The 23,259-nt window shown below is 36.4% G+C and overlaps 1 long non-coding RNA gene across 1 annotated transcript; it reads left to right on the plus strand.

The window, feature by feature from the left end:
* The first annotated feature begins 376 nt into the window (after window positions 1-376).
* On the plus strand, window positions 377-22,471 carry LOC105505996. Its single transcript, XR_001000857.1, has 5 exons — window positions 377-507; window positions 3,038-3,208; window positions 20,150-20,251; window positions 21,211-21,344; window positions 22,314-22,471. It is a non-coding gene; the product is annotated as an uncharacterized LOC105505996 (long non-coding RNA).
* The last annotated feature ends 788 nt before the right edge of the window (window positions 22,472-23,259 follow it).

Raw genomic sequence — 23,259 nt, forward strand, 5'->3', positions numbered from 1 at the left:
AACTTCAGCTGCATGTTGGATGGAAAACAGTATGAAACAAGGGAGACAGAGACAGAGGAGAAACACAGTTTGTTAATATTCTCTGCTAGATTCTGCAGAGGAATCACTTTATTTTGCAGATGTAACTAGCTTAAGTAGAGCTAAAAGTTATGTAGCTAGAAAGCTGACTTGTACACTTAAAGCTAATGAAGAGAAATGCAGGTTTCCCAGGGTAGGTTCTTGGCACTTCTTTGCAAATAGGTAAAAGGGAATGGCAGATATTTAAGCTCAGGGAGCAAGCAGCAAGGACAGAGCCTTCCCCCCTCTCTGTGTGTTGAAGTCAGCAGATAGCACACCTGCTGCTGTGTGAGTTCCTTCTGCCAAGCAGAGCAGCACAGCTGCAAGACACTCTGCTTCTGGCTCTGAGCTTTGCCTGTCTTCAGGGATGAGGCCCCTCCCAAGGCAAGTTCAACTGGGTTCTTTGGCAGCCGAAGTCTACATGGACCCTGCAGGGAGCGGTGGAGAAAAGTGAGTTTGACATGCTTGGAAATATTTAGATCTTGGATGTAAACTTCAAGGAAAATATTTACTCTCTTTGTTTTAATACCACAGCGGTTTGGATCCCGGGAATCTTCAGACGAGTACAAAAGGCTCTTGCCAAGGCACCAATTTAACAATTTGGTCAGTGACAAAAGGGCATCCTGTTTAACTAGTCTGAATTTAAATAGCATGTTTCCAGTGTATTAGCATGTCTGTCTCATCTGTTTACTGAACTGTTTAACCCCTGAATTTTGTGTTTGGTTTATGAATTTGCACAGAATCAAATATAGTTTTTTAATAGAGAGCAAGCAAAAAAGCAGGTCATCACTTAGTCGAAAGGGTTGCTACCCGAGCATTGACAATAAACTTCCCACAATTACTTGACGGTTCAGAGTGACCAGGTCCTCATAGAAGGCTACAAACTCTCTTTACTCTCGGCTCTTGGTGAAAAAGTCCTTACTACCTCTTTGCTGGTGCTGAGAAATACTACAGAATGCTAAAGGACTATGCAATTGTATTTTTGGTGAGTGAATTACGATAAAAGAGAAGCCTTTTGTAAATGTGACTTGAAAAGTTGCATATTTTGTGTCCTGTCTTTGTGTTTCATGCAGAATCCCCACTGCAGGGCACAACTTTCAGGACTCACACTGATTTCCCTTTCTTTAGTTTTCTGTTTTTGTTAGTCTGCAGCAGAGTGGGAAATAGCTACTGTAAAGGGAAGTCTTAAGAAAACATATCAGTTATGTGCACACTATGTGTACATATGTGGAGGAAAAATAGACAAATGAAACTGACATCACAATGCTCTCTCTAAGGGCCTATAAGAGATGAACTGGGACTCCTTCCTGCCTTCAGAGAGCATATCAGGCAGAGAAAATGTTAACCATTTTTCAACTGTCAGAAAAGTAGATTTCATGGTGTCATACAATTTCGTATTCCACTGTCGGATTGCTTCCTCACTTTGGCAATTAAAAATAATTACACTTTTTTTTTTTTTTTTTGCTGTACTGCCAAGCCAATTTCTCCTATATAATTGTTTTTAGACATGGCGAATGAACAGCTGCTTTTCAATTATTGGACGCAGTTGTATTTCAATTCTCTTGTAACAGCTGTGAAACAGAATTCCTATTTAGAATTTTATAACAGTAAACCACACAAAGACTGCTGTTGTCTCTCTGCTAATGGAGATTTTGTGTCCCACTTCTTTCTCAGTACCATTTCCCAGATGCTGTCTATTATCTTTCCTCCTTCTTTGCTTGATTGTTACTACCACGTGTATGAACCAAGTCTGATGTCTGCTGATGAAACTTTATTTACAATACCTTGGTCAGCTTTTCCCTCCATCAGAAGAGGAAGTTATCCCACTTCTCCTAACCAGTTGACAATTAAGTGAAGAAGGAATGTGAATACCTGCATGGTCATTCTGTCACTACCCACTATTGTCACATTTCTTCTTAGTTGCATATCAGTTATAAGAACAATTAGAGTGGGAAAAAGTCAAACATGTGAAAATTTATATTTGCTAATAAACTAATTTGCATGGGAGCCACTAGAGAAATATAGACTCATCCGCTTTATAGCAGCTTAGAACCAAGAGAGATCTACCAGACCAGTTAGTGTGACTCTAATGGCTTTCATCTTGGAGAAAGGAAAACAAGCTAGAGTGGTTAAGTAATTTTTCTGTTTTCAGACAACCCATCTCTGTTGTTGCTTGGATATCCTAGAGCTCAGTTCTCCAGTTTTAGTAGCTTCCTTACTCTGTTTTTTTTGTTCTTGTTTTTGTTTTTGGTTTGACGGAGTCTTACTCTTGTCACCCAGGCTGGAGATACAATGGCACATCTCAGCTCACTGCAACCTCTGCCTCCCGGGTTCAAGTGATTCTCCTGCCTCAGCCTCCCAAGTAGCTGGGATTACAGGCATGTGCCACCACACCCGCTTAATTTTTTTTTTTTTTAGTAGAGACAAGATTTCTACTTGTTGATCAGGCTGGTCTTAAACTCCTAACGTCAGGTGATCTGCCTGCCTCAGCCTCCCAAAGTGCTGGGATTACAAGTGTGAGCCACCGCACCCAGCCATCTTCCTTACTCCTTAACAAATGGTAATCTAAAATCAGAGAAAACATGGTTCTGGAACATTGGAAGGTAAACTAAGAGAACTATATGTTACCATTCAGATGCAAAAGTAATTCTCCCAGTCTCTAGGCCAGATTGAATTTCCATCTGGTAGAGATTTATGTGTTAACTATAATACTTGATTTCCCCCTAAAGTTCAAATCTCTTTGGAAGGTATTAATTTTATGTTATATAGAAATTTATACCGAATATGAACTAACAATCTGAGAATATGTTTTGATAGGCTGAAAGGAGGAGATGCATGAGGGATTTTTACAATGCCATGTAATTTAAGCTTAATAAATGTAATGTTAATGGCTGTGTATTAGTTTTCTATTGCTGCTGTAGCAAATTACCACAAACTTAGAGGCTTAAATAATACAAATTTATTATCTTCTAGATCTTAGGTTAGATGTCTGAAGTGTTTTTCACTGGACCAAAATCAAGGTGTTGACTGGGCCACCTTCCCTGCTGGAGACTCTAAGGGAGAATCCATTTCCTTGTCTTTTCCAGTTCCTAGAGGCTACCTGCATTCCTTGGCATTTATCCCCTGTCTTCCATCTTCAGAGCCAGCAACAGTGAGTTGAGTCCTGATATGGCATCCCTCCAGTCTCCTCTGCTGCTCCTTCTTCCATTTTTAAGGACCATGTAATTATGTTAAGCCTATCTGGATAACCCAGGATAACCTGTCTCTTCTAAGATCAGCTGTCAAGCAACCTATATTCCATTACAACCTTAATTTCCCCCATTCAGCCATATAACTTAATATATTCACAAGTTCCAAAGATGAGGAAGTGGACATCTTTGAGGGTGTGTTGTCGTTCTGCTTAACACAGAGTGTAAGAGAAAAGCTACAAATAGCAATGGCTTAACTAAATAATAAGTTTATCTCTTATTCACATCTGGAGTTTCTGGTAAAGCAATCCTCTAAGTGACTATTCAGGGACTCAGGTTCCTTTCATCTTCTGTATCTGCCTTCCTACTGAGCTTGATAGCCTTCCCTGTTCAGTTAGTACATGAAGAAAGAGAGAGAGGTTTTTGTGTGTGTGGTTTTATGCACCAGGTTTGGAGGCAGTGAAAATTATTACTACCTATATTTCATTGACAATACTTAGTTATGTGACTATACCTAAGTACAGTGGACATTTGGAAATATAGTCTATCTATGTGCTTAGAACGTGAAGAAAATACATTTGATGAAGAGCTAGTCAGTCTGTGCCAGTTCTGTCCATTTGTTCACCAAACATCTATTCCATTTTTCCTGCCACACATGCAACATTGGTGTCCTTTCTGAAGGTGGAAAACTAAAGGTCCCAACAAGTCATTGCATAAAACTCAAAGTCCAGGATCCTTGGGTGATGCTCATCTCTCTAGACCAGAATTGAAGTGGCTTATTTAAACCTATAAATGATATATATTTACACACACACACACGCACATGCACAAACACACACATGCATACACATACCATGCAGGGACGATACATAGATACAGGAAAACATTTTAGGCACCTGTTTGGCAAAGGAAAAAATGAGAGGCATGCAGCTGTTACTGAACCATAGCAATTTTGAAATCCTGCTAGGCAGATATTGAGGGTCCTATTATTTGACTGGGAAAAAAATCTTTTATTTATTCCTAAATTATGCTCCCTAGAATCTCCTTTCTTCACTGTTCTCCATGGTTGCTGATTCCAGCCTCTGAGAGATTCTTCTTTGTCTGTCTTCCCCATGACCTTCAGGAAGTGGGAGGTGGGGATTATGTTTGGTGCTGATAAAAGTTGGGGGACCCAGTACTAATCTTAAAGCTTAAGAAGTCAATATTTTTAGTCCATTCTCATAGAATCCTTAGGGAAACAATTTTCCCCAAACTAATAGACATTTAAATTGTCTTGTTTCTAGTCAATTCCATGTACCAATAACTACATTTGAAGTTTTCTCATTGTGATAATTCTCATGACTGATTTATTTTTTGCTTCCTCACCTATAACCTTCTAAGCCACTCCCAACCTCCCTGAAGCTATCTGAAATAATATTTTTGAATGCTGTTTCCTTAATCTAATCTTTATATTAAATTGTCTGTTTTTTACCAATAATGTTATTGTTGTCATTCAGAGCCTTTTCCAATTTATCTTAATTAGGATGCAGAAGCTCTCAGGTTTATTAACTCTGAAAGTTATTGATCTCTGGATACATATCCACTTCAATTTCTGCTTCAAAATAAGTCTGTTTTTGTCTGTGCTCATCTCTTTCTTGTAATATATTGCTAAGAAAGGCCAATAGTAGCAAATAGGCACTGTTACCCTCATATCAATCTCTTGTCCTCACGTCCAAAAACTACAGACTTATAGGCTCATGATGTGTGTTGTGCCTTTCTATTTAATGTATGAAATGGTTTTACCTATGTTTTGCCATGAAACAACATGACCTGGACCTTCATTGTTCCAGCCTCATCTGTCAGCCTCCATGAGGCTATCTGAAATAACATTTGTGAATATTCATTTCCTTAATCTGATCTTTATCCTAAGGCTGCATTATAGGTTCTCAGATCCTTCCCTTTTCAGGGACAAATGGAAAAAAGCAACAAGGATCACTTGTGGGATATTGTGATAAAATGGGCCTGAAATTGATTAACATCTTTTCTGCCCACATTCTGTTGGTCACAATTAAGTCATATGGCCATATTTAATTGCAAAGTGTGATAGAAAATGTATTTGTGTGTGTGTATGTGTGTGTGTGTGTGTGTGTGTGTGCCTAGTGGGAAATGCCAATGGATTTTAGTGCATATGTGCAGTGTCTGTCACACCAAAAAGCACATAACTAAGTATCTGGGTATGCCAAATTTGACTATATTGTCAGACAGTATTGCTTAGAGTATTAAGAGCTATTATTGATAGTTAATTGAACATTTAACAGCAAAAGATCTGTTGATAGTATGATATCAATGTGCAGATGATTTAAAAATCTTGAGGCATTCCAAGTATCATACACAAATCAAAGGTAATTCATTTACTTAAGTGCATTATTGACTACCTATTATGTGTTGGACTTTATGTTATGTGCTATGCAAATAAAAAGCACTGGATATATCTGTAACCTCAAAAAGCTCTCAGTATTCCAGAAGAGGCAAACATACACACAAGCAAGTAAAATATATTTTTTGTTCTATTACGCAGTTACAAACATTATATAGGAGCACAGAAGAGGGAACTACTATGTCCTAGTCTTATTTAAAAAAAAAATGTAAACAGAGACAACAAGAAAATAGCAACTATTAAGAATGTCATGTTTTGTTTTTGGTTTTGTTTGGTTTAACCATGTAAATGAAGTATCTCATCAAATAAGGAAGACTTTATGAGCAGGGAGTTGTCAAAATGCTGAACATGGCCAGGTGCAGTGGCTCACGTCTGTAATCCCAGGACTTTGGGAAGCCAAGGCGGGCAGATCACCTGAGGTCAGGAGTTCAAGACCAGCCTGGCCAACATGGTGAAACCCCGTCTCTACTAAAAAATACAAATATTAGTCAGGCGTGGTGGCAGGCGCTTGTAATCCCAGCTACTCAGGAGGCTGAGGCAGGAGAATCGCTTGAACCCAGGAGACAGAGGTTGCAGTGAGCCGAGATTGTGCCATAGCACTCTAACCTGGGGGACAAGAGCAAGACTTCGTCTCAAAAAATAAAAATAAAAAATAACAAAAAAGTACTGAACATGCTGCACTGAAGAAGCAAAACCCAAAGGTGTTCAAAAAGGTCAGTGGTTTGTCTAGTTCAATGTTTTGGGGAAGAGATCTTGAAATCTTAAAATCCAAAACAGTATTTAAAGTAAGAAAAGAAGCAAAGCCATTTTTTCCTCTTTGGTGGTTGTTATTGTTGACGTTGAAGAGTAACTGGAAAGAATAAGTTAAATGGTCAAAAGTTTGTTTTTGAGATGCCTGCAATATGGCACTTGGGCAACCTCCCATGATGCTAGATCCCTGTTGGGTCTGACGAAGGCAGACATTCATTAAGCCTCTCACCACCAGCGGTTGGATCCCATCCACTTCATGCGAGTAGACAACCACAAATATTTTATTCCGTATATCAGTACCAGAAGCTAGGAGCATGGAATGCACACAGTATGCTTTGAACCTCATAATTGTTCCTTGTAATAATAAATTTTTACATTTGAACCTGTGAGTTATCAAGGAAAAAAAACCAAAAAGCCACTTTGGTTAAGGGATAGACTTAAAATAACAGGAATTATGGAAATGGAAAAACACCACTTTTCTTTGTTGGCCCAAGGATTTATGTGTGGGGGGAAAAAATGATTCAGAGGTGATGGCCTTTCTTGGACATTAACAAACTGTAGAGGAGTTTGCGTCCCTGACAATGGATGGTGTGTAAATTCTAATGGTGGTGAGGGTGGGAGGAAAAGGGTGAATGTGGCAGAAAAAGAGGGACTGAGCTTAGGCAGCTCTATACTTACAAAGGGAGAAATTGTTTGGAGTTTTTTTTTCTTTTTTGGAAAGAAAATCTATTGTTAAAAGTCACTTCAGCCTTTGCTAGAGAGAGAGAATAATTGGGCTTTAAAATATTAATAGAATATGAATATTGATGAAACTTGTAATATCCTACAAACAACAGGTTTTTTCCAGACAATTTGTTATACTCAACTCATGCTGATCGGATTCTGAGCTTTATACAAATAAACTTTAGATGGAAAATAAACATTTAAACATTAGAAATCTCATGACAAAAGAATAAAGAAACAAATAGACATTTCCTTCCTAAGAGTTTGAAATTAAAGAAAAAATTGACAGTTGAAATTTCAATACATTAAAAAATTTCTAATGTAAAAAAATTATTTTCTGTTGAAAGGCAAGCCACATATTACAGTGATAGTTACATTAAATAGGGGATTGAGTTCATCTCTTAATGCTTCATGCAAATTTATAAGAAAATAGTTAGCATAATTAACAATAATTTATTGGTCGATGTTATAGTAAATGTATAAATGAGCAAATAAAAATAGCAGATATGCCAATGGAAACTGTTTAATTATGGTAATAATAAGGAAGTATCATAAATTAAGATCCTATTTCACATGTTAAATTATGGTAAATACAGAAATAGAATGTTTAAAGCTAGCAAGAATATCATCGGACTGATTATCCTTCATTGCTGATGATATTATAAATTTGTAAAACTGTTTAAGAATGCAACTTGAAAATGTGTGTATTTGTTGATTGAATAACCTGAATTTAGTGGGTGAAATTGTGAAATGATTGTATTTTTCTTCTGCAACAGCCTGGTAAATTCTGTGCTGAATTTTCCATCCTTGCCCCTGGACAAAAACTTCTGATAAATCAATCTTTAGGTTACCAGTAGAGCTGATGTACAAAAGCCTAGTCAAACTTAAGAAACAAAACCACAAAATCTTTTATTGTCTCGTCCTCTTTTAAGCTTCTCCCCTGGACCCCTGATGTGGTACTTGGAAAATTACAGTAAGGAAAGTAGATACTTCATTATTTTTCCACTTTATTCTTTCATCTTCCCTTACTCAGGATGTTATTTCTTGACCCCCTCTTGGAGATGTTGGGTAGATATGAGAAACCAGGGTTGAAAAGTTATTTATCAATCAACACAGTTATAATCTGGAGCCAGGCAGATACCTAAATGCTGTTTTCCTACTGAGGATATTTTGTAGGTTCTTCGAAAAAGCCAGGGAAAACAATCTGCTATATTATTCACTAACTTGGGCAGTGTTCCAACTAGCTGGCTATGAATGACATCCACCTGAACCCCTGCTTCTTGAGTAATCTTCCTGTAGCCTCTTAGTGCTGTTGTCTTTTAGCCCTTGCACGTAAGTCACATGCTGGGATCCTTTCCAGGTAATTCATGCCTCACTACCCTCTGTAGGGTTCACACTGGCTCCACTTTTCCTCTGAGTTCAGCCATCAGGACTGTTTCCCGCCAATCTCCTGTCTTTAAATTTTGCAGTCAAGAGCTGGCCTCTTTGTTTTCCACATCCCTCACATATCAAGATCTAAATTCCCTTTCTTGGCCTGAGGTTAGTTAAGAAAGTATGGAGGAAGGAAAGAGAAATACTGAACAATGCTGACAACTGTTCCAAAAAAATAATTGATCAACTCCGCTAATGAATGCTTGCTTTTTGTTGTATAAGGGAAGGTAGGTGAAGGACTAAGAACAGCTGAATCTGTTTTGGGAAAACCCTTTTGCAGTTCACATTTAAAAGATCAGGCATCTTTCTTCAGAAGGTACAGTAATTATCACAGACACTTTTGAGCTTTGAAATCGTAGCCCAAACTGAGACGATGGAAAAGTCCCTTTTAGATGTTACACATTTAAAAAAATCTTCAGAATTTCCAAACCTTTTAGCCTCTAGGGGAAGAAAACAGAAGCGACTAAATTATGTAAAAGCTTGGTGCATTAAGATAGTAATTATAGTGTTAATTTGAAAAATTATAAAATTTGAAAATGGGAATTTGAAAGTCATCCAATATCTCATAATAGAATAGTTAAGAAAGTTAGGGCATATCTAAATTAAAGAAAACCAACCTGCTAAACTAACAAACTATGTTTTTGTGCATGAAAATATAATACAACATTGAGTTGGAAAAACAGGACGTAAAATTGTATTTACGCTATGTTTATAACTACGTAAGGTACATATTTAAGAGGTCTGGGTCAGGAAATCAAACAACTAGTCGTCTATCACAGCCATGGAACTTGGTAGCTCAGTAACCTTAGGGACATTATTTAAAATCTCCAACTCATCTCTCTAAAAAGAAGATAATACTTTCTATCATTTTCATGAGACTTACATGCACTAAAGCATTGCCTGGCACTTAGTAATGAATTAAAAAACCCTATTAAAAGACTGAAAAGGACACACAAAAGTGAAAATAGGAGTGATGTTAAAATGGTTTAAAATCTCTTTTACATTATTTGTAATCTTCCCATAATGCTGTTATATTACTTCCAAATTAAAAACATACTAAAAAAGCTGAACAGTAGGGGGGCAATATATTGGTGACACCAACCCACAAACATTTAGGATATCTAAACAGGAGGTTGCACCAAATTGAGGCTTCCTCATATATCACAGACAAAATTGTTTTCCCAGGATATTGTGTTAACCAATCAATTCAGTGCTCATTCCAATCAGTTAGCGTTCGCTAGTAACCTTTGCATCAGCTGGGTATCATTGGCATAGATTTTAGACATACATTATAGCAGTTCACTTTGCTTTCTTTGTAGTCCATTTCTGTCAAATTACAAAACCCAAATAAAATATTTCAGAAACAAACCAGGGCTATTATCCAGGTTATGAGCATTTAGATAAAAAGGGGAAAATCATGACCCCCTGAAGTAGGCTTCATTCAAACAAGAGAATATATCTTGCAAACCGTTCGATAAGTTTTATTACAGTTTTTGATGTCCTCTTATTATCTAGACTATAATCTGCAAATGAATTGGGTATTAAAGTAAACTACTTTTAAAAGTTTGCAAATAAACTCTTTCCCTATATATTATCACTCTTTTATTTGCTCTTATTTGGACTAATAAAGATGAAAACATTATGTGCCTTATTTCAAACCAATAAGAGAGCCAAAAAGAACTTTTAAAAATGATGTAAAGGTTGAAAATTTAAAAGTGCTTCTTCTAATGGGTTTTGGACAAGACCACATCCCAGAAACATATAAGTGATTCACCTAAGCTTGTTTCTTAAAGACTAAGTAAAACTATCATTTACACATATACTGCTCATATGGCTTTATGCTATTGCCTCTCGTGATAACTTAAAATAATTTTTAAAATCCATATTCTCAGATTTGAGATGAAATTTGAACAAGTGCAACTATATGTCTTTCTTCATAGTTACATGTGGATAAACAACTAAAAGTAAACCCCACAATAAAAACACTTTAAATGCAATATTTGAGGATTTTCTTCCATTAACTCTTTATTACTTAAAAGATGGTGAATTTTGTCTGGAACTTGTGGTCAACTATTTTATAATGAACATAGAATCGGGGGTACTAGGTCATTGATATTTCTGATTTTTAAAAATTTCAGTGGCGTATCAATCAAGTGTTGCTAGAAAACATTAAGATCTGAGTGTCACACAACTATAAGCATTGATTTCTGACTTATGGCAGCTGGGTGGGAAGGGTACGTTTGGCTGATCTTGGCTGAGATCAGCTGGTCTTGGGTTCTAGCCACGTGTTCAGATCAGTTTTGCTCCAAGTGTTCTCATCTTTTGAGACTACTCGGTTGGATGGGGAATGTTCTCATGATGTGGGATGAGAAGTCCCAAAGATGATGAGAGAAAAAAAAATTATGCCACTGAAGGCCTAGGCCTGGAACATAGGTCATTCCCACCCCATTATTGTATGTTACATGCCCGAGTGTTGCTAATGCCTATTCCTCTCAGAAAGATGAGAAAGAATGGAGTGACCATTCCTGAACAAAAATTTAATCACACACAGGTGATACATACTGTACTTCATGTTCCTGCAATGTTGTCATAAACATTTCCACCCAATGACTACATTCTCCCACTTCTTTTCTCTTTAATGCCTCTTCCTACTTCTCTATTTTCTTGGTTATGAATGCAACACATCTCCCTTAAACTATTCCAGTGATCTCCTTCCTTGTGCTTTCATGGACTTAACCTTCGTCTTCTAAAATACTGTCATTGTTAACTCTGTAATGTAGAATTGGGGCATATTATTCTATTCCTCATAATTCAGTGACTCCTTATCATAATAGGTGGGCAAATTTTCTTAAGGTGGAATAGGTGACCCGGTCAAACTAACTTATACATGGATAAATGACTAAAAAATAACCCCCCAAATTAAAAGCTATTAAATATAGTATTTGAGAATTTTCTTTCATTAATTCTTTATTACTTAAAAGATGGTGAATTTTGTCTGGAACCTTGTGGTCAACTATTTTAAAATGAACATAGAGTTGAGAGGTAGCGGGTTATTCACATTTCAGATTTTTATGAATTGGAGTTCAGAGGCATATTAGTTTGTTTTCATACTGCTATAAAGAACTGCCTGAGACTGGGTAATTTACATAGGAAAAGAGGTTTAATTGACTCACAGCATGGCTAGAAAGCCTCAGGAAACTTACAATAATGGCGGAAGGTGAAGAGGAAGCAAAGCACCTTCTTTACAAAGTGGAAAGAAGGGGAAGTGCTGAGCTAAGGGGGACAAGCCCCTTATAAAACAGATCTTGTGAGAACTCACTCACCATCAAGAGAAAAGCATGGGGGAAACTAACCCCATGATTCAATTACCTCCACCTGGTCTCTTCCTTGACATGTGGGGATTATAGGGACAACAATTCAAGATGAGATTTTGGGTGGGGACACAGACAAACCATATCAAGTGGTATATCAATCAAGTTTTGCTAGAAAACAATAAGATCTGAGTATCATATCATACAACTATAAGCACTGATTTATAATTTATGGCAGCTGGGTTAGAGCTGCTGCTCTAATTTCTGCATTACATTTGAGACATCCACAATCCTCTCATGATCTCATAGACCATGATGCCCCTGTCTCTGCAATATTATCTATCTGTAGTGTCTTCTTCCAATGGTCCATGAGTCAAAGTACTCCTGATCCTCCAGTTCTACCTCTTGTCTGAAACTGAACCTGTCAGGAGACACTAGCTTAGGAAGCAAATGACAGTGGCTTATAACCACAAACATATATTTCTTGCTTATACTACATCCCCATTACTGACTGGTTTTAGAAATCTTCATTCCAGGACCCAGACTAATGGAGTAAATCTTATCTATTTATTTCATCATAGAGAAAATAAAAATAGTGAAGCATGTTCTAGCTCTTAAAACTTGTGTTTGCCACTACCACACTCATATTTCATTGGCTAAGGCAAGTCACATATACATGTCAGAGTTCAACAGGATGAAGGTGTAAAACTCTTCCTCAAGAGAAAAGGGTATCTTAGTGTGAGGCAGTAACTATTTTGAAGAGTATCAAAATCTACCATGGAAGTGGCCCTTTTGTCTTCTGGTTAAAGATTTCCTTTACAATGTTACAACAATAGTTAATATAACTATCACTTGCTGAAATGATATCTATCTATCTATCTGTTTTTATTGATATCTATATATCTTTATTGATCACTCAGTTCATTGAGTACTTTTTCTACTTCCCACATAACTTCAGGCAAAAGCATTACTATTTTTTTACTACAACATAATAAGATCCCGCTTTCTCTTGTTTCTGACATTTACTTCATTTACCTGTGAGCCCTCACCTGTAGCTTTAGGAAAAACCACAAGACTTCTATTGACGGTGTGTTCAAGGTGCTACAGACTGTCACTAACACTTTCCTCAAAGCCCATTGCTCAGTTCTAAAGCCACTTCCACATTGTGGGTTGGTATTTTGCCACCATCTCACTGTTAATATTAATGTATGATAATTACATATTGCTCTGTAACAAATTACTACAAAACTTAGAAGCTTAAAACAACAAACATTTATTATTATTGGTTTCTGAGGGTCAGGAATCCAAGAGTGGATTGGCTGGCTACTTGTAGCTCAACATCTCTTGTGAGGTTGCATTCAAGCTGTTACCAGGCTGCAGTCATCTGAAGGCTTGACTGGGGCTGGGAGATCTGTTTTTAGTATCACTCATGGGGTTGTTGGAAGGCCTCAGTTTCTGCTGAGTGTTATCCAGAGGCTCTAGTTCCTCACCACACGGGTCTCCCCACAGTGCTACCTGAGTGTTCCTCAAGACCTGGTAGCTGGTTTCTCCCAGGATGAGAAATCTGAGAGAGAGGTCCAAAAGGGAAGCTTCAGCCCTTTATAACTTAATGTCAGAAGTACCAACCATCAATTCTGCCATATTCTGTTGGTCACACAAACTGTGATACAGTATATGGAAGGACTATACAATATTAGGAGATAAGGATCACTGGGAGAACCATTTGGTAGGCTGGCTTTGACAAATAGTATTTTTTTCAACCTTGAAAATCCAGAGCTATCAGAGAAACAAAAATGACTTTAATGTGACTAGTTTAGTTGACCATTTACATAGTTATTTAAAAATATCTCTTTTTCCTGTGTGCTAGCCCCGTGATAGCTGCTCGTTATGTAGAAATGAAAATGTTTCTTTGAGTAGCTTACAAACTATTAGGGCAATAAACATACACAGTTATGTATCACATAATTTTGTTTCATCAATAAACAGTAGATACAACAGTGACCCAGTAAGATTACAATAGTGTATTTTTACTGTACTTTTTCTATGTTTAGATACACAAATACTTACCACTGTGTTACAATTGCCTACAGTTTTAAGAGCAGCAACCCGCTATACAGGTTTTGCCATCTGGGTTTTTTGTGAGTACACACTATGATGTTTAGATAACATCATCGTCTAATGATAAATTTCTCAGAATGTATCCTCATCATAAAGGGATGCACCACTGTGCAGAAGTTAAAAATTGCTTTATACGTTAATTGCTGTAATAGAGTACATACATATCATAATGAGAGTCAAAATTACAAGTGGTTAAAGACTTTGACTTTTGGAGTCAGATCACAGAATTTTGATTCCAGGCTTTACCATTTATTAGTTGTAGTACCTTTAGCAAATTACTTAACCTTTTGTGACTTGATTTTTTCATTCATTAATACAGAAAATAATAGTGTTTTCCCATAACATTGATACAAATTTTAAATGACTTCTACACAGATAGATATATAGGGAGGTAGGTAGATAGATGATTGATAGATAGATTGATAGATAGATAGACAGACAGATATGCTTGCAGGTATGTGAGTCAAAAGTTATATAAATTTGAAAGAAGTGGTGTTCTTGTCATGCAGTGATAGCAAATTTAGAAACATTGTCATTTGCAGTTACTTATAAAGTAGAATATATGTGCAATAAATTGGATAATCCAGCTAAGTTGTGACAATGATGACGTCAATTGCATGCATGGGTGGAAGAGGATACAAAGCCAGTTTTAGATAAAGAATTTCATTACTTATTGGAATAGGCATTTCCTATTTCTTGCTCATTCCCAACTTTTGAGCTTTTAATAGAGAATCAAAGAGGAACATTTTTTCTCTTTGTAAAAATAATGCCTTTAATTATCTGAAGAATATAAATGTGAAATGGATAATTTGCTGGGTGGATATTTGTGCTTGTTAAGGTAACAGAGTCTGGGTATGATTGAAAATTAGCCATACAAAAATTCTAGTTTTTCTTACTGCCCTCTAGCCTGCTTTGGCCAACACTGTCATAAAAAGCTAGAGACATTGCATAGCCATTGTGATAATTTGTTCCGGTGGATCATCTAATTGCGTGACCTTGGTTATAAGGTCATGAAATGTGCTAGAGTTGGTGGGGAAAAACTTGTGCCTTTGAAATTTAAGTAGTTTTTCTGAAATTCTGTGAGTAGGACTTACCTAGCTTGATTCTTCATTACTTGGAAATCCTGAATAGTTCTTCTTGGAAGTAACCAGATGGAAAAAATTAAAAATGTTTCAGAAGAACTATTAATACTTGGTGTTTTTTTTTCTGAAGCATTTTATTTTTATTTAGACTTAGATCAAGGACACTTATGAGATTAAAGTTAGCTGATCCAGCATGACGAAAATTGTTTTTATCAGAATTTCAAACCATAGCTTTATGGATCGGTAGGCTTGACTCTGTTTTTAACAATTGTCTTTACCTTTCTTGCACTTTAAGAAGATAACAAAATAAAAGTTTTTTACTACAATTTTGCTTCATATGGTGTGTTATTGCCTTAAAAAATAATATTTTCTAAGGAATGTTAAGGAAGTGTTTTAAGAAAGCACTGACACCATCTCCAGAATCTTTTCATAGAAGACATTTAGTCCCATTCTTATTACCCTTAATGGTTGTTCCTTTTTAAAGAACAAGTACCAAATGTATGATGGGGACTTGCCAGAGAAAGACTAGGTTCTATTACTGGGTTTCTGCAGGAAAAAAAAATCTATAGAAATATAATGAAGAAACCCAAATGAATTCCATTTTTTTAAATAATTTTTTTTTGTAAACACATACTATAGTACTATCAACAATTAGATAAAATTTCGATATTGAAATTCTCAAAATCCACAAACGGAAAAACATTTGTAAGATTTCAATAGTGTGGGCAATTCTGTGGATTGGACAAGGGGAGAACAGGCTTCTAAAGTCCAAGGAGATCGCCAAGTAACTAGATGCTCTATGATGTGAGTTAGTGCCTCCGCCAGAACAAGGCATCCAGGAATTATTGTTACCCTCTTTTAGTTTTATAAAGGAAAATTTGTGGTGTAGAAAGAAGAGACTTGGGAATAAAGCAGACCTGAGTATCATTTATTAACATCTTCAACTTCCACAGACTTCTGAATCGCCCCAAACATCTGTTTTTTTCACTTCTGAAACAAGGACAGAAATTAAAGGGATGTTGGGAAGTAAAATATCTAGCAGGGCTCACCAAGGTTAGTTGCCTTCCATTTGCTGTTGGTGTTTGTATGAGTTAGGTTTATATTTAATTTCTTAATGTAATTCACCAGAAGGTTACAGTTTTCTCCACGCACAAACAAGCTCTACAATGATACAGAAAAATATCCTCTGCAAAGAAGACAAAGGCCTTAGAAAGGTAATTTTAACCTGTTTGAAAGTAGCTATGGAATAGTGGAAAGAAAAATACTCATGCAATTCTAACACAAGGCTTAGCCTGTCACCCTAGGCTGTCAGATCCATGGCTTCCTTCTTTATGTGATGAATTTAGTGAGATAAATTATTCAAAATATAGCAGATGATTAATAAAAGTCCATTATGAAAAATAAAAATAAAAACGAACTATAACTAACTGAAAATGAAGGATGCATTCCCTCCTGATACATTTTTAGCATAAAGTGAACAAAGACACTTAGAACCATGGGGCACCTGTGCTCTTTTGTCTGTTTTTATGTGTATGTAACAGGAAAATGAGAGGGAGATTGCCATACATCATTTTTTTCTTTTTGAGACAGAGTCTGGCTCTGTCGCCAGGGCTGGAGTGCAGTGGCGGGATCTCAGCTCACTGCAAGCTCCACCTCCCGGGTTTACGCCATTCTCCTGCCTCAGCCTCCTGAGTAACTGGGACTACAGGCACCCGCCACCTCGCCCGGCTAGTTTTTTGTATTTTTTAGTAGAGACGGGGTTTCACCGTGTTAGCCAGGATGGTCTTGATCTCCTGACCTCGTGATCCGCCCGTCTCGGCCTCCCAAAGTGCTGGGATTACAGGCTTGAGCCACCGCGCCCAGCCATCATTTTTTTCTAAGTATGCTTTGTTATAGCAGCTTTACTAATTAATCCTGCTACAACCCACTATGTGGGTGAATTCTTCCGTTCAAAGTCTTTGAAACAATCAAGTATGTCCCAACATGTTTTATTTCTCTTTTCAAGTTGCTACACCCAAGTCCTGATCTGTTTTCTTCTAGTTAGCATGTTGCTGCAGAAAAGGGCTTTATCAGCCTCATGAGTTTCAATATCAGATTGAATCTGCTATTATGCTTACAGAAAGATGACAGCGACTCCCAAGCAGCTAATGGTGTGTGATTTGGATCACATTCCCAGGACTGAAAGTGTCTTGGCATGAACCATTCCCACACATTCACCTGGTGCTCCTGTGACTGTGTCTTGAGACCAAAGACATATTTTGAGGGAGAATATACAGGTCCCATGTGGGGTAACAGGTGAAATAAACATCTTGGAATGCAGCTTATGCTAGAAAGTCATTATTAAATTATTTGCCTCTCATGTGAAAGAACCTCAATGGGTGGTTTTAAAAAATATATTCTGATTATTTTTCAGTCAAATGAAAATCAGTAACCAAGATACAAATTATACAGCAAAGATTCCATAGAAATAAATTAATGAAAATAACTGTGAATATCATCTTTTTGTGATTAAACATTTCTAACATGAATGTTCAGTTGTATATGTCTTTATATTTCAGTAATAAAAAATGCTATTGTCTTTTGATTTTATTGTCTTTCAAATTTTGTATATCTTTCAAAGTCAGTCAACACTGACTTTGTTCTGAACCTTGAAGGTCTTGTTTGGTGCCCTGGTTTGAAGTCTGAATGAAAAGAAACCAGTCATTGTAAAACAATTTTCACATATTGTACGATACAGTATTATCTGTACTTTACGTCACTCACTTTGTTCTTTATTCTGAAATTCATTGGGAACACAGTATCATTTTTAGTAATAAACAAAGGTAAGCAGAGAAGTGACAATGCCAAAAAATAGAAAATTACTTGTTTGCTGGGTTTACCAAATTTATTTATATCATATTATTTTCTTCTTGCAGTGTTTGGTTTGCTTTGTTTTAATTTGTATATGAAAGCAAACAAGACGTAATACCATGGCTAATAGTTTCAGATCACCGCATTCCTGCGATTCCCAATCTTTTACAACAGTAAAACTTCTAAGATTGTATTTACAGTTGAATTTCACCCTAACAATGTAACTGTGACTATACGTGGCTGAAAATGGAACATTCACACAGTTTCTTTAAGTACAGAGCCAATCAGTCAAATAAGAAGTATAGTGCAGTCATTATTATCAAGTGAACTAACCTGCATAATACACATTTAGAATGCCAAAAGTTTAGATGGAACAAGGGGAATTCACAGACAAAAAAAAAAAAAAAATCAGCCCAGCTAAAATAATTATCTATTTACAAAGCTTCAAGCTCAGAGATTTTTAGCCCAACTCATTGATGGGCATGTTTGGCATCCCCAGATATTTAGTGCAAGAAGCCCTGGTTTTCTTTTCTTATGCTGTTTTTTTTAGGAATTGGCATGTTCAGTTAAAAAAAATCCAAATTTTAATATTGGAAAAGCAAATCAAATTGGATAAGTTCCTGGAACTATTCTTTAGGCAGCCTCAATATTCAGAGAGCCTGGATGTGGTGAGGTTAACACTGACCTTCAAAGTTGGAGACAAGTTCTTCTGGCATAGTCTTCCACATGGATAATGATACCTGGAATCAGTGAAGTTACAAAACATACACATTATTTGCATGAGTATCTGTACAAGGTTTCCAGAACACCTGGTAGTTTGTAGCTTTTCTTTCCTCACATTGCTGCCCCAGTGTATTTTCTTTCAATGCAGAAACACCTTACATTATAGAATGATGACAGTATGAAAGCTGTTCAGAACTGTAAATAATGATCTTCCATGCCACTCTTTTTTTTGTACACGTATGTGATAAGGCTGAGAGGCAACAATTAAAAATAATGTCTATTGCAACTAAGTTTATAGCCTTTCAATGTAGCAACTCCTGAAAAATTTGGAGAGGCATTCAAAAGACTTATAAAATGCCCTTGCATCTCAGTTTGAAAGTGAATGCATTTGTAGCATTTCCGTTTTAGCCAAAAAAAAAAAAAAAAAAAAAAGAAAAAGAAAAGTCCTGAAATGTTTGCCTTCTTTTTTCCCTCAGATAAGAGGTATAATGTCCTAGTTGCTGAGGTCCTCTGGAAATGATTGAGATAACTTGAAATTTTCTTATTCTCCCTCATCTAGGAAATTCAATAAACAAACATATCTTTCATGATGTGGCAGTGGGAACATGAATGTATTAACTGAGTTTTTTGAGAACTGAGTGGAAACAAGTGTTCTTTATTTAGCTGCAGGTATCTGATATTTTCCCCTAAATAAACTCAGCCACAGACTTAAGACTTCTTAAAAGTTCATTTGTATGTCTGCCCAAGTGATATGTCTAAATCAGGTTTTTTCAGTCTTGACTTTATTGCCATTTTGAGCCAGAATATTCTTTATGTGGGTGAGGGAGTGTCCTGTGCATTGCAGAATGTTTAGTGGCATCCTTGGCCTCTATTGACTGGATGCCAGTAGGTTCTCCAAGCCCCACCTCAATCGTGACAACCAAAAATGTCTCCCGACATTGTCAAATGGCCCCTGGGGGGGAAAATAGCCCTTGGATCAGAATCATTATTGTAAATCTTGCAAAATAATAATACTTTACTACTTCTAAGGCTTAATATGTTAGTTATCTAGGATATATGCATGTATATATATTTATATTCTCATATATAGTTTTTTTGTCATTCATATGCAATTCTCTAAGCTCTTTGATTAGTCTACTAAACGAAACTGGAGATTGGCTTAAACATAATTTCTTTTTCTATTTTATAACTCTTACAACATACCCTGTGTATCTGTTATGTTTGAAAACCTATTTTAATGTGTTGGCTGTCTGTTCATTATTGATAGAAACAATTTCTTGCCTTTTCTACATCACTCAGGGGATCTTGGATCTTAGTGCAGGAACAGTATTTTGCTGGGCCAGCTTCACGTGTGATCATGTCACTATTTTAAAATATATCTGCTGGTAATACAGTCTTATGTACAGCTGTCTTCAAGAACTAGCCAACAACTGTCTCGTCAGGATGGGTTTTCCGTCTTCTTCTTCCAACACCTTTGTTTTTCTTCCTTCCATGCTATAGGTATATTGATCATGAGGAGAGGATTCGCCCCTCACGGGAGAAGTAGTTAGGAAAGCAATATGTGGAAACAAAGCCATGAATCTGACATGAAATGTACTTAAGGTAAGTAAGAAGATGGGGTTGCATTTTTATGTGTTACAAAAAAAATTGTCCTAAAAACATCTAGCTCTGGAAGCCAACCATTATTCACTTTGAGGGAGCGTGCCATGCAAAAGATCTCCTGATTTTAGGAAATCGCACAGTGACCTGTGTTGTTCTGGGTGCCTACCGAGGAACATGGACGCAGCTTCAGTCTAAGAAAGAATGTTCAATTGAGGCAGCCACTTTCTCTGGGCCAAATTATACTCTTCATAATCTCCCAAGTGTTGTATTTAATTTACATTTGAAATAGAAAATATGTGAACATAGTCTTGGCTCACAAATTATTTCAGTTTTCTGAATTCAGGAGAATGTGCTTGTTGAAGCAGATGTTTCTGAATTTTATTTTATTACTGAAATTTCCACAAACATAAATCATTTAAAAATACATGATTTAAGAGTTTAATAACCTGAAAATGACCACCCAGCAAAGTTTTTGTATCTTTCCTCAGCATTTCTGATCATGTGTTTTCAAGAAAGCATTGAAATTTTTACCAAAGCTTCTCATGTAGATAATCTCTTAAAAGTTTAAATCTCTTATGCAGCATAAGAAAAATAAGCTATTTTTTTGACTTCAATCTAAATGACATTCTGTGCTTTTTCTCTTTACAAGCCCCTGAGTATTTGATAACTCTGAAAGATGCAAATGTAAATTTCCTATGAACCCCAATTTTATTCAAAGATTGAAGCCCTATCACTTCACTTAGAACAAATTTAATCCATTAACAACTATCTTGCGGGTAAAGGGAAGCGAAATATAAGTAAAGTACTAACAAAGCCAATTACGTTCAGGTGCATGGATGATTAATCATAAAATTCACAATGGAGGACACTCTGTGGGTAAGGAATACTATTCCTTTCTGAAAATAGTGTGGTATATGTACATATTTTTCTTCTCTTCTCCTTTCACATGCACTGTTTAGATTGTATACATGGAGATGAATATCCATTGTCCTTTGCACTTTCTGGATGATAAATTAGAAAGGAAGAATCCAAAGAATGAAGTTGTGCTATTTGTCTTCATTTCTGATCTGGGAAACTAGAGGAAATTAAGATGGTTAGTATTGCTATCATTTTTTCCCCCGAACCCTAGGAAATAGGAATTTAAAGTCCTTAGATGCTATTTTCTACAATCAACAAATTATAAAGTTATTTTCACTAATCTTTTTGAAAATATAAATACAAGCCACAGGTTCTTATTCATGGCTCATTTCTCGGGACTTCATAAGACCATGAAGCACATTGAAACCCATATATTGAATAGGTCCAAGTGCAATCTGCCTGCATTAACTACATCAAACCCACTCATTCAAACTTTATCAAATTTTTTTTTTTGTCCTTTACCATGTACCAGAAATGGGACAAGGGACACAGAATATAGAGGTGGACCAAAGAAGCAGTTCTTGTCCTCATGAAGCTTATATCTTAGTTTTGGAGACAGAGGCACAAAGAATGTAAACCAATAAAGAGAAAAAGATAATTTAGATCGCAGTAAGTTATATAAGGAAAATTAAACAAGGCAATGGGATAGAAAACAATGACCAAGATGTAGAGAAAACTTCGGCTTGGGTTGTCAGGGCATGATACTCACTAGAGAAATTCCATTTGAGCTGAGATATAATAAATAAAAATGATCCAAACATGTTGATTCAGGGAAAGACTACTTCAGGAATTGCAATCACAAAATCATATTCCTAAGACAGGAATGAGCTGGGTGTCCTTGATTTAGAGAAGAAAATCAAGGTGTGTAGACTCTAGGAAGTAAGACTAGGTCCTGCTAGGGACTGTACTGTGTTTCTTAAAAATGTATATGTTGAAGCCCTAATCCCCACTGTTACTGCATTAGAGATATGGCCTTTAAGGAGGTAACTAAGATTAAATGAAGACTAAGAGCAGGGCACTAATCTGATATGATGGGTGTTCTTATAAGAAAAGACACCAGATCTCTCTTTCTCTCTCTCTCTCTCTCTCTCTTTCTCTCTCTCTCTCTCTCTCTCTTTCTCTCTCTGTCTCTCTTCATGCATAGAGAAAAGACCATGTGAGGACACAGTGAGAAGGAGGCCATATGCAAAGCAGGAAGGAAGATCTCACCAGAACAAAAACCAGCCCTGCTGGCACCCTCATCTTGGACTTCTAGCCTTTCTCAGAACTGTGAGAAAATTAATTTCTGGTGTTTCAACCACTCAACCTATGGTCATTCGTTATGCAACCCTAGCAGACAAACAGGGACCTAACTTAAGAACTGGTTAAAAATGAGGCCAGTGAGGAATTTGATACCCTATGGTTGGGAAAGTTTGATTTATTCTAAGTGCAATGGAATGGAGCTGGGGATATAAATTTGGGATTTATTGGCAGGTGAGACATATTTTAAAATAGACTAAAGTTAAATTTCCTGAGGACAGAATGTAGATAGAAAAGAATCAAAGTTTTATGGCCAAGATCCAAGTCACTCCAATATTTAGAGTTCTCCTGAACATTTAAAGAAGGCTTACACTGATTCTATGTAGCATCTTCCAAAAAATAGAAATTCTTTACAGCATCTTTCCAAGTCATTATATGAGGCCAAAATTACCTTGATATTATAACCAAAGACAGTACAAGAGGAAGACAGTACAAGATCAATATATAATATGAAATTAGACAAAACACTTCTAAACAAAGTATCAGCAACTTGAATCCAGCAATATGTAAAAAAGAATTATGCACCATAGCCAAGTGGGATTTATTTCAGGTATGCAATGCTTTTAAATATTTGAAAATAAGCCAGTATAATCTACCATATTAACAGGCTAATCACATGATCATATCAGTTGATGAAGATCAAATCTATGACAAAATTCAACATCTATTTGTAATTTTAAAGAACCTCTCTAAAAATAAGTAATAGAGGGAAATATATCCTCAAATTGATAAAGATCATTTACAGAAAACACAAAAGCTACCATTATACGTAATGGTGAGAATCTGAATCA

The sequence above is a fragment of the Colobus angolensis genome, unplaced genomic scaffold, assembly GCF_000951035.1.
Source record: "Colobus angolensis palliatus isolate OR3802 unplaced genomic scaffold, Cang.pa_1.0 Scaffold1, whole genome shotgun sequence".
NCBI lineage: Eukaryota > Metazoa > Chordata > Mammalia > Primates > Cercopithecidae > Colobus > Colobus angolensis.